The sequence below is a fragment of the Lepidochelys kempii genome, chromosome 2 (genome assembly GCF_965140265.1).
Source record: "Lepidochelys kempii isolate rLepKem1 chromosome 2, rLepKem1.hap2, whole genome shotgun sequence".
NCBI classification, from domain to species: Eukaryota; Metazoa; Chordata; order Testudines; family Cheloniidae; genus Lepidochelys; species Lepidochelys kempii.
The window spans coordinates 84,075,399-84,087,785 of NC_133257.1; positions in this window are offsets into that span (position 1 = coordinate 84,075,399).

Sequence of the window (12,387 nt, forward strand, 5' to 3'; positions counted from 1 at the left end):
TCAAAGATAGTTCACATGAGACATTAGTTGCTTCACAGATGAACTACTGCACCTGATTACAGGAACATCTTGGTGTACGAGAACTTGAGGTTTTTGCTGGTCTGTTGGAGAGGTAATTATGGACTTTTCTCACACTGGATTAGTTTTACAGAAGGCCCATTAAGCTTATGAAATACAAAGACTCTATGGGAGTGACCCTTGACTCTGATGTTTTGATCAGCTGTATTTCTATTATTTCTGAGTATATCTATCTTGAGATCAGATTGTAATGCTCTTTCAAAAACTCCCATACAACTATTTGGAGTTACTCGTGATTTGCAATGGAGTCAGATCAGACTTCAGGCTCAGTTGTAAAATAATTGTTAATTCAATTGCCTAGTGCAATGGAGGTACAGTGGTTACCATTAAAAATAATTTACCAGCAGATGCTACACCGTGTTAGTAGCGTTTGCTGTGGTATAGTAGATACAACGGTGTTTCTTTATATTTAGGACAGGAAATAATTTCTGTTTCTGGGATACCAGTCTCAGAAATGTGTTATTTGTTATGACACTTCAGTGGCAACCCCCACAGACGGCACTTGAAATGCTAGACTGAATAATCTGGTCCCCAAGATTTTCCAAATATTATACTTACATTCAGATCAGACTTTAAGGTCTGAGTGAATAAGGAATGATCTCTTGGGCTGATTCAAAAGCTTCCATTAACTGTAATGAGTTTTAGATCAGGATGTATCACCATATTTTCAAAGGTATTTAGGCACCTACTTTGAAAATCTCACTAAATGCCTATGTGGCTTTCTTTTTAGGTGCCTAAATACCTTTTAAAATCTGCCCCTCCCCTGTTTTCCCTTTCATTTCAGCTAAAGGAGACCATGCTGCACCTGTTGCCAGTCTCACTCAATTACTTTATATCCCTCATTTTATTTGTAGAAAACAAACCTATAAATCTAAAACAGATTAGTGTGAATTTGTAATTATCCTATTTGTCCATAAAGACGTCTGCAAAATAATAGCCCATAATTTATATTTAACTCCTGCCTTAGCAGCTCTAATGGATAGAGTTTGGCTGCCCAAAATCAATAGTATCTCCTCTATCTCATATCACCAAATCACTACATAGAATAACAATCAGAATAGTTTAATCTAAATGGATACAATTAGCACCGGAGATGGAGCCATTAAATAAAGTCCATTGATTGCTCATCAGGCACTGAGGTGAGAAAATTAAAGTATACTCACCACTAAGAGTGATAGATAAATTGCCAGCATATTAGCATGCAGGCAGCATGTTTAGTGTTAATTATTAACTTATTTGATTTTTTAAACTTTAATGACAAAAGGAGAGAAAACCCCTTATGATTAGAATTGCTTAATTCAAAATTAACTCAAGAAAAATGCAGCAGTTTGATTATTAGACATAGGATAAAACTAAGATATCAAGTATTCATTCTTGTGAAAGCTATGGATTGTTTATGGAAACAGTATACTCAATTTGAGGAATTTATAAAAAGAATAGCTTCACTGAATGTCATTCTATGAAAGAATATTTCACATGTGTGTTAATATTTTATGTCTAAAAATACAGACTTTCTTCCCTTGGCAAAGATTTATTTTATCTCAGCTTTGCTTGTTCACTAAGAACCAGCAACAAAACTTTAATTTAAAACTAATGCATATTGAAATTCTTTCAAGAATAAACCTAAGAACATTTTCAGTATGGACTAACCTGTGAAAATATAGAGGGATAGTTTAGATTCAATAAAAATATTTTTAATAGAGCCGTGGAAATCTTTTCCTCTTTTCATGATGGTAGCTTATTCTCCCATAAGCAGTTCCATTAACTACAATGTATTTAAAGGCTACTCACATGAATAAAAGTTTGTGAAACTATGCCCTTGGCTGCCATATTTTTGGCCAGAATTTGGCCTGAAGTTTGAAAATATTTGTGTACAATCCAGTTTTCAATTCTATTCTCAGGGGAGGAAGCTTGGGGCAAATGCTGTGTTAAGATTTGATTCTACTCCCATTCAAGTCCGGAGGAAAACTTCCATTAACAAGAGTAGTCTTGCAGAATCAAGCCCCTAAGGAACAGTCAGTCATTGGAGCTAGTGACTACTGTCCCTTGTTGTATTCATCTCTGGATTCCGGTCCTAACTCACATAATGAAGGGCCAGAAAATCAAATTTCAGTTTCTAACCACCACTCCTGTGTGACAGACACTGATTAAATGAATGTCTGAGATTCTTGATAAAGACAAATTTTTAATTGGGAATTATTTTCTCAGTTCCAGTCACCCCAGACACTTAAATCCATGTCTCCAAGGGGTTTGTAAAGATGACCATTGTGACAATGTGACAAAAAGAATGAGCAATTTAAAGAGAGAAATACCAGTCACTTTTTTTTGCACCAAACTTCTGTAGAATTGTTGTAGACATTTCTTTTCTGTGACTTCTGTGTTTTTAACCAATTGTATCTCAGTGGTTTTTTAGCCCCACCCCCTTTCCTCCCCTTTTCATTCTTCACTGGAAATTTTGATATTTTTGTTGAGTTTTTATTGGTTAAAAAATCTGACTTCGTTTGAAAGAAATTGGACACTTTCATGAAACATATTTCCCATTTTTAACCAGCTCTATGTAACCATGAAGAAATAGTTAAACTAAAAAAAAAACAATCACACACATGTTAAGGTCATATCCTTTCAGTGTGTCAATTTCTTTACTGCTGTTTTGTTTGCTAAATAAAGAAAAAGCAAACACAAATGGAGCCACACGCTCACAGTGCATAATTTTGGGAGAAGCAGCAGCAATTTTAAAAGTAAACTTCACACTAGCTCTGAGACTTGTGTCAGGTGCTGCTGGCTTGCTCCAGTTCATGAAAGCCCTTTATATTCTAAATTTAAAAATAACTTGGGTGCTGGCACATTCCATTAATAAATTAGGCACAGAATTTCATGTTTTCAAAGGGTATGGAGAGAGAGAAATAGACGTGCTAAAAAAAGACTGAAAGTGTGTTAGATCACTTTTCTTTCACCTGTTTTCATTTCAAGCTCTTATTCTACCTTTCTCTGCTTCCCCATTTCCAGCTGAGGTCCTAACCCTGCAACCCTTACTAATATAAGTAAGCCCCTTGAAGTCAGCATGACTGCTTGTATGAGTAAGGATTTGCAAAATTGGGCCTTAGAGTTAGAGCAATACTAAGTTTCAGAGTAGCAGCCGTGTTAGTCTGTATCCGCAAAAAGAAAAGGAGGACTTGTGGCACCTTAGAGACTAACCAATTTGTTTGAGCATAAGCTTTTGTCAGCTACAGCTCACTTCATCATGAATGCATCCGATGAAGTGAGCTGTAGCTCACAAAAGCTTATGCTCATATAAATTGGTTAGTCTCTAAGGTAGCAGTACTAAGGTTCATGTTGTTCAGTCATGCAAGGGTGTTGTATAGGTTTCATGACTACACAAGGGGATTTATTGGGAATCTCACGAGACCTAACTTCTGGTTCTGCGCATGTTCTCCCATACTCCAATTCAAAGGGCATGATTCTCCAGTCACTCACTCCAGTGTAACCCCATTGACTTTAGTGCATTTCTTCCAGATTTAACTCTATATGAGTGTGAGGACAATCACATACAAAGCCTTCCCATGTGACCGGCTAAGAGACATTTGCACATATCCACATGAAATTAGCAAACTTGCAAAAGCAGAATAAGACATAAAAGGGCCAAGGCATGTTTGGACCTCCTTGGTATAACTGCATTACAGCCCCAAGGTGCTTGCCAAGGATGATGCCAGCTGAACCTTTACCAGTATACGGGCATTATTCAGAACAGGTGTGAGTCAGCAGACAGGTGAAAGGTGGTCCAAAAGTCTAGAAGTGGCAATGTGCTGTAATTTGCAGCAATTTGCCATTCCATGTATTTGTGCAAAGTGAATGTAACTTACACTTAGAGCATGTGGGTGGCAAGAGAGGTGAGGAGAAAGGTCAGTAATTGAAGCAGAAGCAGTGGAAGTAGCCTCCAAAAATGGAGAAAATCCACCATGGTGAGAGTCTTTGGAAAAAACAGCTGACAAGAGGGAATGAGATCAAGCAGTTTCTCCTCTATTTTAATTAATTCTTCCATGATAGCAGATATCTCCAACAATTTCAGAGCTGTCTTTTACACCTTCTTGGAATCTAAGTGCAAGAGTGCTGTAAATCTGGAATAATTCCACTGAGGAGAATGGCGTTACTCAGGATCTAGACCTGTTTTACAGAGATTGCCATCTGGCCCTATGAATGTAATTGCTCTGCGGCTTGCAGACTTAGATGTGCCTCTTGGATCAGCTAACCCAAGACTTCACATATTTGAAAACATTGTGGAAAACTGCTACTGGTAGGTCTGGTGGCTCTGATGGGTAAGTGCAGCACAGCTCTGTGCTCTTGATTTGCAATTTAAATTGTGTTATGTTGGGATTCCCAACGTTATAATGCTTTTTCTCCAGCATTAAGTTGCATAAATTCATATTCCAGCAAATGGTCCAAAATGGACCAGAATTTTCCTTTAAAAGTCAATTTATTTTTTTAAAACTGCCCCTCTCTTCTTTCCCCCACCTCACCTCTTGCAAAACCTTAGGTAGAAGTTCAAAGGAAAAAAAACTTTCCACCAGTAACCCTTCTGCCCGTCAGAGTTGGCAGCAACAAGGGCCGGGTTCAATATCTAAGGGATTCATTCCAATAACACAATGCAAACCGGCTCGAGCCCCCACCCAGTGACCTGGGACAAATATATACCACCCCCGCTGCGCGCCTCCAAGAGGCAATACTTCCCCTCTCTCAAGCACATAGTCTGAGTGTAGCAAAAAGCCTTTTAATAACAGAGAGAAACAATGTGGCATTATGTTGGGGAAACACCACCAACAGGATTCATAACACAACCCATGAGCAAAAAACCCACCCCAAGCAAATTGGGGCATGCCCCTTTCCCTTTGGTTCTTGAGTCCAGCAACCCCAAATCACCCAAAGTCCCAAAAGTCCAATGACCCAAAAGTCTCTGTCCCTGGTCAAGGCAGCCCCAGAGTTCGAAAGTTTATCTGCGGAGTTTTACCTCCCAACCTGGGTGGAGATGGGACGGGGGTAAGAGGCACCTTACATGATCTGAAGCTGACCACCCCACAGCTCCATAGGCCTTCGCTTCGCTCCGCTCCACCAGCCGCCCCACGAACTCCTTCGCTCAGCTCCGCTCCACGGCCCACAAGCAGCTCCCACCGTCCCATGAACTGCTCCACCAGCCAGTCCACAAACTGCTCTGCGTCCCACCAGCAGCTCCCGCCCTCCTACGAACTGCTCCATCAGCCTGTCCACGAGGCACTCCAGCCGTCCCGCAAACTGCTCCACAATGTATCTTCAGGCTCCCCCACTACTTAACACAACGCTCAGTGATTTCAGCTCTTAGTCAGTTCAGCTCTTTGGTGAATTCAGCTTGTAGTAGGGGAGCCTCAGTGCTGGTGCACCATTAGCCCAAAGTGAGCTCTGCAGCCTGTAACTAGACTCCTAATAGAATCAAAATTAGCTCCGATATTCCACAGTGGAGAGAGGAGAAAGTGCAATTAGCATGTAAGGCCCTCACCCAGGGGCCCAAGCCACCAAGTATTAATACTTGTCCCCAGCCTCTCTCAATTCACAGAGTTTTAAAACCCATGACCCTTGCCTAGCGAGTGCTACTTAGTTGATGGTGAGTCCCTCCATCATAACAAAAGGCCAAGTACAGTTCCAAGCACAGTTCCCATAATCAGGGTAATAACAATTTATTCTTCCTGCCCCAATAACAGAGACACTGGGGATCCCACAGCAGCCAAAGTGACCATTTGGGCAGCTATGGCCTCATTCTAGGCGGGGTGGGTGTGCCTATGCAAATGAGATCGGCCCCTGAAGTTCTTTTCCACAACTTGCCACACCTCACCACCAGATGTCAAGTGGAGCTCATCCTGACACTGCTTACACACCATACCGATTAGATAGTCTTTGGTCCGATTAGCTGCTTTGATCCTTAAACTATTGCTAGACTACTCAGGATTGCTTCAGCCTGCCCACAGAAGAGACACTTGCTATACATTTTTTACATGGATACTTTACTTTTGTTCTTTCTTGTTTTCCTAATCGAAAATAAATTAAGAATTAAAGTATATGGTTGCTCTTTGTGTATGAGAGAAAAACAGGAAGAGGTGCTGTCGCCCACCGTGTCTGGTGCTAGTGTAACACATGATTTATAAACAGTGATTATGCCTCAAATTGGTGTTTAACAATATAGCATGCAGCAAGACCAGAAATCACTTAGTCACATTCATGAATGGAAACCTGGTTTTTGGAAAAGGCTTGCAGTGGTAACAATACTTACTTTAGGTCACAAACTATGAGCAAAAAACTCTGTATCCCTCTGCCCTCCTGCCCCCGCCCCCCAAAAGAAAGAACTTTAAACTACCGTTCTGCAACTGACATGAAGTCCAGAAGAACATATGCTTGTTTAGTGGGTATGTTTCTTTCATGGAAAGACTTGACAGTAATAAATCGTAGCAGCTCCTTATGATGGAGCCTTATTATGAAACTCTATGGGAGAGTGAGGAAGAAATGTTCTGCTGAATCATGAAAGGGTCAACATTGCTTTCATGCCTTGTGGCAGATGGTAGCTCCCTCCCTTTAGCTTTCCCCAGGCACCTTCCATAGTCTGCATTTAATTAATGTTAGCAAAGTTAATGCTCCTAACATTTCCTGAAGATAGCTAATCCCAGTTTTTCTAGTGGAATTATACTCTGAGTGTGGCTACAGGTTCATTTCCTAGCTCACCTCACTTCCAAGGAATGGGATCCACTGACCAATGAGCAGGCTGCATCAGGGGCTGTAGTGAATAAAATTCATATTTAACTGTCTTTTTCTGACAAGAAGAGAATACTAGCTCTCCCCCTTCAACAAGAAAAACATAACACTCTAAATATTCCTTTCACTTAAGTGTTATAGTTTATGCAGGTTGCATCCGAAGGGTTCAAAAGCCATTGGCTTTTCAGTAATTGTAAAGCTGCAACATTTGTAAGTCAGGTTACTTATTTGAATCTGACTATGTGTCTAAACTCAGTTATAATATAGGTATACATTCTATTTATAGTGTGCAGATTTTTCCCTGTGGTGAAAAATGATTTCTACAGAGCAAGACATTAAAACTAGAATTGGGTCACATGGGATACTTGAACTTATCTGTTTGTCTATCTAGACTCTTAAATGGCCTCCATTGCTGTTGTATCTGACTGAGTGCCCATTTTCAGAGGATGGCAATGAAAAGCATGCTCTTATGTATTTGGGGTCCAACATTCATATAGAGTTGGGTCCAATAGGTCACAGGTTTAAGAATCTTAACCCTCACCCCTTATTTTGGGTTGTTAGTGGATTCTAGCTGATTTGTTTACACAGCACCAGTTTTGCTGACAAATTTGCTAGCTTTTATATGCCACTGGATCTCTTGCTGTGCATATGTACCAAGTAGCTAATCAGTCACTCTAGCAATGTCTCTGCTTAAATTTAGCTTTGAACTCTTATGTCCTCAAATGCAGATTTTATCCCAGATGCTTGGTGTCTGGCTTTTGTTACTGCATTTTGTGCTATAAACAGCTTTGTTTTACTGTGCATGATGTCAGAAAGAGATTCAGAGTATGAGAGGAGGGTAATAACTGCCTCTAGTGGCTTTGGGGGCACTGTATGTCCTGTATAAAAACTAGAAAGCTGACCAGATCACATCTCCCAGGTTTTGTGCACTCAGAATTATTGTCTGATCCATGTTACCAAGTAGGTAATTTTCAGTAATACTGCACTGGTATGCATGTATATGTTAGCTGCCTTTCAAACAATGAAAATGGATGAAAGGGGACTTTCCAGTTTTCCCTGTAGATATAATCATGTGCAGGGGCAAAAAAAATCACTTTCTTCCTGTAAAATGATAGTGAAAATCAGGGTATATTCAGATTGATCCATTTTGTGTTTGTAAAAATAGCCTCGATTAATATATATATATTTTAAATCCACCACTATGGGGGAGGGGGAGGGGGCGGGGAAGACTTTACTTCCCCCCTGAAGTGGCCAAATAGGGAATAACTTTTTTTGTCATGCCCTCATGTCATTGTTGCCAGATGAGCAAAAAAGAAAATAAGGGACTAAGAGGGGAAAAAACCCTAAGAACCAGATGGAATGTATGATTGCTTTTCATACATTAATTTAAAGTTTTAAATTAAAGTTTTATTGCTGGTTCTTAGTGAACAAGCAAAGCTCAAATAAAACAAATCTTTGCCAAGGGAAGAAAGTCTGTATTTTTAGACATAAAATATTAACACACATGTGAAATATTCTTTCATATAGTGACATTCAGTGAAGCCATTCTTTTTATAAATTCCTGTTTTTGGGATACCATTCAAACTTTGCTGAGGGAAGATGGGGGGAAAAGAGCACCTTCACTCCTCAATATGTAGGATGAGTCATCATTACTGTGTCCAATTCCAGCACTGATGTGAAGCAATTCAAGGTCTGATGCAGCAGAAAGTTAAGTAAAGGTAAATTAAAGTTAACAGTAACACACAGAGCCATGTAGACTCTTCATTTTATACACAAATGGAGTAAATAAAACAGGCACATGGGTTTGCTTTCCATAAACAAAGGACATAGAATGTTTGCTACATGGAAAAGTGTCACTAGGTAAGGGTATTTTTTCCAAAATATTAGTTAAAAAGCATGAAAATAATTACTTGACTGGGTCTTAACAAGGAAATACACAATATTATGTAAATAGGCTAGAAGCTCAATAGTATGGATGTATACACCCTCTCCCAGATTAGGGGTAATATGCTACTCACACCCCTCCCAGCTCTCTCCAGTGCAGGACTTCCTCTTATGGGAATTTTTTTCAGAACATGTGTAACCTTTGAGTGGGCTAGGGTTTATTTCTCTGCCCTTCTCCTAGTACCTAAGAACAACTCAGAAAAGCAAAGGAGACCCAGAATTTAGTCACTGAGAATTTTCAGCAAGGATTACACAGGGTCAACCTCCCCAAAAAGAACAAAAAGCAATTAACTTAATTCTTAAATACCAACTTTATAAAATTTCATTATAAACACTAACTTAATTTCTACCCCATAACATAGTTAATTTCTGATTCACATACATTATCTTCAGTTGTACATAAAGAAAAGTTAAATCTAAACAGGTCAGTGCCCACAGAAACAGTGAGAAGAAAGAATTCCCAAAAGGTGAGGCTGCTTTCACTTGAGTCTCAGTTACAAAGTCTTTGATCACCAAAATCCATACAGTCTGCTGAGTTCAAAGCACTGCAACAATATCTTCTCTTCTCTTGCTTGCAGAAGCTTTCAGCTGGAATCCGTGTAGACTCTTCCTCCCACTCTGTTGAAATCACACATTTAGCTAACCAACCAACCACTCAGTTTAAATATAGATTAAAAATGCAAAATGCTTCCCAGTTAGAGGAAAAGAGTCATGCTGCTCCTGGGGCTCACCTTCTCCCAACTTGCACAGGTCACATGGCCTTTTGTAAACCTCACTACTTGCCCCTCCATGGAGTCTGAAGCCAGTTACAGGGAACCTGTTGAGCATACCCAAAACTACCACACCGAATTCCAGAAACTTCTGGGTGTGGAGTGCTAGTTGTGCGTTTGCCTAGCACGAATGACCCAGACATCTCCTTCCGCTCCCTCCCCGCCCCCCTGCAATAGATCTGAGGGTATGTCTACACTATGGAATAAGGTCGAATTTATAGAAGTCGGTTTTTTAGAAATCGGTTTTATATATTCGAGTGTGTGTGTCCCCACAGAAAATGCTCTAAGTGCATTAAGTGCATTAACTCGGCGGAGTGCTTCCACAGTACCGAGGCTAGAGTCGACTTCCGGAGCGTTGCACTGTGGGTAGCTATCCCACAGTTCCCGCAGTCTCCGCTGCCCATTGGAATTCTAGGTTGAGATCCCAATGCCTGATGGAGCTAAAACATTGTCGCGGGTGGTTCTGGGTACATATCGTCAGGCCCCCGTTCCCTCCCTCCCTCTGTGAAAGCAAGGGCAGACAATCGTTTTGTGCCTTTTTTCCTGAGTTACCTGTGCAGACGCCATACCACGGCAAGCATGGAGCCCGCTCAGGTAACCGTCACCGTATGTCTCCTGGGTGCTGGCAGACGCGGTACGGCATTGCTACACAGTAGCAGCAACCCATTGCCTTCTGGCAGCAGACGGTGCAATACGACTGGTAGCTGTCCTCGTAGTGTCCGAGGTGCTCCTGGCAACGTCGGCTGGGAGCGCCTGGGCAGACATGGGCGCAGGGACTAAATTTGGAGTGACTTGACCAGGTCATTCTCTTTAGTCCTGCAGTCAGTCCTATTGAACCGTCTTATGGTGAGCAGGCAGGCGATACGGATTGCTAGCAGTCATACTGTACCATCTTCTGCCGGGCAGGCAAGAGATGAGGATGGCTAGCAGTCGTATTGTACCATCTTCTGCTGGGCAGGCAAGAGATGAGGATGGCTAGCAGTCGTACTGTACCATCTTCTGCCGAGCAGCCATGAGATGTGGATGGCATGCAGTCCTTCTGCACTGTCTGCTGCCAGCCAAAGATGTAAAAGATAGATGGAGTGGATCAAAACAAGAAATAGACCAGATTTGTTTTGTACTCATTTGCCTCCTCCCCTGTCTAGGGGACTCATTCCTCTAGGTCACACTGCAGTCACTCACAGAGAAGGTGCAGCGAGGTAAATCTAGCCATGTATCAATCAGAGGCCAGGCTAACCTCCTTGTTCCAATAAGAACAATAACTTAGGTGCACCATTTCTTATTGGAACCCTCCGTGAAGTCCTGCCTGAAATACTCCTTGATGTAAAGACACCCCCTTTGTTGATTTTAGCTTCCTGAAGCCAACCCTGTAAGCTGTGTCGTCAGTCGCCCCTCTCTCCGTCAGAGCAACGGCAGACAATCATTCCGCGCCTTTTTTCTGTGCGGACGCCATACCAAGGCACGCATGGAGGCCGCTCAGCTCACTTTGGCAATTAGGAGCACATTAAACACCACACGCATTATCCAGCAGTATATGCAGCACCAGAACCTGGCAAAGTGATACCGGGCGAGGAGGCGACGTCAGCGCAGTCACGTGAGTGATCAGGACATGGACACAGATTTCTCTGAAAGCATGGGCCCTGCCAATGCATGCATCACGGTGCTAATGGGGCAGGTTCATGCTGTGGAACGCCAATTCTGGGCTCGGGAAACAAGCACAGACTGGTGGGACTGCATAGTTTTGCAGGTCTGGGATGATTCCCAGTGGCTGCGAAACTTTCACATGCATAAGGGCACTTTCATGGAACTTTGTGACTTGCTTTCCCCTGCCCTGAGGTGCATGAATACCAAGATGAGAGCAGCCCTCACAGTTGAGAAGCGAGTGGCGATAGCCCTGTGGAAGCTTGCAACGCCAGACAGCTACCGGTCAGTCGGGAATCAATTTGGAGTGGGCAAATCTACTGTTGGGGCTGCTGTGATGCAAGTAGCCCACGCAATCAAAGATCTGCTGATATCAAGGGTAGTGACCCTGGGAAATGTGCAGGTCATAGTGGATGGCTTTGCTGCAATGGGATTCCCTAACTGTGGTGGGACCATAGACAGAACCCATATCCCTATCTTGGCACCGGAGCACCAAGCCGCCGAGTACATAAACCGCAAGGGGTACTTTTCGATAGTGCTGCAAGCTCTGGTGGATCACAAGGGACGTTTCACCAACATCAACGTGGGATGGCCGGGAAAGGTACATGACGCTCGCATCTTCAGGAACTCTGGTCTGTTTCAAAAGCTGCAGGAAAGGACTTTATTCCCAGACCAGAAAATAACTGTTGGGGATGTTGAAATGCCTCTATGTATCCTTGGGGACCCAGCCTACCCCTTAATGCCATGGCTCATGAAGCCGTACACAGGCAGCCTGGACAATAGTCAGGAGCTGTTAACTACAGGCTGAGCAAGTGCAGAATGGTGGTAGAATGTGCATTTGGACGTTTAAAGGTGCGCTGGCGCAGTTTACTGACTCGCTTAGACCTCAGCAAAACCAATATTCCCACTGTTATTACTGCTTGCTGTGTGCTCCACAATATCTGTGAGAGTAAGGGGGAGACGTTTATGGGAGGTTGAGGCAAATCGCCTGGCTGCTGGTTATGCGCAGCCAGACACCAGGGCGGTTAGAAGAGCACAGGAGGGAGTGGTACGCATCAGAGAAGCTTTGAAAACCAGTTTCATGACTGGCCAGGCTACGGTGTGAAAGTTCTGTTTGTTTCTCCTTGATGAAACCCCCCGCCCCTTGGTTCACTCTACTTCCCTGTAAGCTAACCACCCGCCCCTC